We start from the raw sequence: 3,230 nt of genomic DNA on the forward strand, positions 1-3,230 counted from the left end.
CCATGCCAAGGCAGTTCTGACCTTACTGCCTCTTTCATTACGTGCCATCACTCTTTCCAAGCTTCTTTGAGCCATCCAGCAGCATACTGAGCCTGGCTCCAAGTGTCCCTGCCAGAATATTAAATCCTGAGTCACAGGTGAGTATATTCATTGTAACAAACTCTTGCCATATCTAATTCTATAGTCTATACTACCAGGTCATCACTCTTAAAACCCACTCCCAGGCTAATACGCCAGTATTTAATAGCCAGTTCCTGCAGCTCTGCTCCTTTCTCCTTCAGCAGGGCCAGCACTTCATCAGTTGGGATACAATACGTGACCAAAATTACTAGTCTAATGGCCAGGAAGGGAGGTGAGGGCAGACTCTGAGGACAGCATGTACTGTCTTGCAGAGCATTTGTTCCTGTTGCAACCTCTGCATAGTCTTTACATGAGGGATCGGTGCTGCTATCCTCCAGCAAGAGGAAATGGTCCATTTCTGCCATCCCAGGGGGTTCAGGGGAATCTGGTGATGCAAAGGTCTCTGGTGCACCCAACTGTCCCCACCTCAAGTCTCAGGGTCTTACGCCTTCCCTATCAGGATCTTAACTTTCACATGAAAGAAGTTGCTAATGTAGTATTCCCTGAAGTTCTGCTGTTCTTACACTCAGATCCTGAGCTTTATCTTAAGCGTGGTCCACCCTCTGGTTGCTGCACTGGAGGCCTTCAGACTTTCACATCATACTTTATTTTGATAATGAGCTTGTCATTTTCTCTCGTCAATGCATCAGTAAGCACCCAAAATTAACGAACTCTTCCACTGTCCTTTTAATTACTGTCTCCCTCAAATCTCTCAAATACTAGAGAGAGTGCATAAACCAGAACATTCTCTTCAATCTATGTTCCTATCTCAACCCACCACAGGTGAAAGTGTTAATATTTGCAAGGCTCTGATATGTCAAGCTACAGCACTTCACCTATTACAGTGATGGTCCTTGTTGCCATCTTGCTGGTGAGTTATCCAACCTTAGAATCCCATCCTTAGGAACTGCTGCCTAGGACCAACTGTCTTAGGGAAGATTCAGGTAGAAGTGATTTATTAAGAAAAAGTCCTCTGGAAAAACTGTTAAGAGAACCGGGGGAGTAGGACAGGAAATAGGAGGAAACAAAGCAAGGCACTGTATTATCTATCTATTGCTGCATAACAAATTTTCCCAACACTTTTCTTTTTGAAGGTTGCTTTAGCTATTCAGGGTCTTTTGTGTTTCCATACAAATTTCAGAATTATTTGTTTGGAATTTTGATAGGGATTGCATTGAATCTGAAGGTTGCTTTGGGTAGTATGGACATTTTTTATATACTGATTCTTCTAATCCCTGAGGATAGTATATCTTTCCATTTGTTTGTGTCATCTTCAATTTCTTTTATCAACGTCTTATAGTTTTTCAAGTACAGGCCTCTTACCTCCTTGCTTAGATTTATTCTTTCTGATGCAATTGCAAATGGAATTGTTTTCTTAATTTCCCGGATAGTTCATTTTTAGTGTATAGAAACACAACAGATTTCTGTATATTAACTTTGAATCCTCCAACTTTACTGAATTATTTTACTAGTTCTAACATTTTTTAGTGGCCTCTTAAGGATTTTCTATGTACAGTATCATGTCATCTGCAAACATAGTTTTACTTCTTCCTTTCCAAATTTGGATTCTGTTTCTTTCTTTTTCCTATCTGACTGCTGCAGCTAGGACTTCCAATACAATTTTGAGTAAAACTGGTGAGAGTGGGTATCCCTGTCTTGCTCTTGATCTTAGAGGAAATGCTTTCAGCTTTTCACCATTAAGTGTAATGTTGATTGTAGGCTTGTCATATGTGGCCTTTATTATGTTGAGGTATGTTCCCTCTATACCCACTTTGTTGAGAGTTTTTATCATAAATGGATGTTGAATTTTAACAAAAGCTTTTTCTGCATCTATTGAGATGATCGTATGGTTTTTATTCTTCACTTAGTTAATATGATGTATCACACTGATTGATTTGCAGATATTGAAAAATCCTTGCATCCCTGGAATAAATCCCACTTGATCATGATGTATGATCCTTTTAATGTACTGTTGGATTTGGTTTACTACTATTTTGTTGAGAATTTTTACATCTATGTTCATCAGTAATATTGGCCTATAATTTTCTTTTTTTGTGATATCTTTGGTGTTGGTGTCAGGGTGATGCTGGCCTCATAAAATGAGTTTGGAAGTGTCCTTCCTGTTCAATTTTTTTTTAATAGTTTGATAAGGATAGATGTTAGCTCTTCACTAAATGTTTGGTAGAATTTACCTGTGAAGCCATCTGGTCCTGGGCTTCTGTTTCTTGGGAGTGTTTTTATTACTGATTCAATTTCTTTACTGGTAAACAATCTGTTCATATTTTCTAATTCTTCCTGATCCAGTCTTGGGAGATTATACATTTCTAGGAATTTATCTCTTTCTTCTAGGTCATTCATTTTATTGGCATATAATTGCTCATATTAATCTCTTAGGATTCTCTGCATTTCTATGGTATTAGTATAACTTCTCCTCTTTCATTTCTGATTTTATTTATTTGTGCCCTCTCTCTTTTTTTCTTGATGAGTCTGGCTAAAGACTTATCAAATTTGTTTATCTTTTCAAAGATCTGGCTCATAGTTCCTTGATCTTTTCTATTGTTTTTAGTCTCTATTTCATTTATTTCTGCTCTGATATTATTTCTTTCCTTCTACTAACTTGGGGTTTTGTTGGTTTTTCTTTTCTAGTTCCTTCAGGTGTAAGGTTAGATTGTTTATTTGAGATATTTCTTATTTCCTGAGGTATGTATCACTATAAACTTCCCTCTTAGAGCTGCTTTTGCTGTTTCCCATAGATTTCGGATCATTGTGTTTCCATTTTCATTTGTCTCCAGGTATTTTTTTTATTTCCTTTTTGATTTCCTCATTGACCAACTGGTTGTTTAGTAGCATATTGTTTAGCCTCCACGTGTTTGTGTTTTTTGCAGTTTTTTTCTCATAGTTGATTTCTAGTCTCTTGCTACTGTGATCAGAAAAGATGCTTGATATGATTTCAGTCTTCTTAAATTCACTGAGACTTGTTTTGTGGCTGAGCATGCAATATATCCTGGAGAATGTTCCATTTGTACTTGAGAAGAATATGTACTCTGCTGCTTTTGGTTGGAATGTTTTATATATATATATATATATATATATTCCATCTGGCCTGATTT

The sequence above is a fragment of the Aethalodelphis obliquidens genome, unplaced genomic scaffold (genome assembly GCF_003676395.1).
Source record: "Aethalodelphis obliquidens isolate GAN/ISIS:26980383/991018 unplaced genomic scaffold, ASM367639v1 scaffold10, whole genome shotgun sequence".
NCBI classification, from domain to species: Eukaryota; Metazoa; Chordata; class Mammalia; order Artiodactyla; family Delphinidae; genus Aethalodelphis; species Aethalodelphis obliquidens.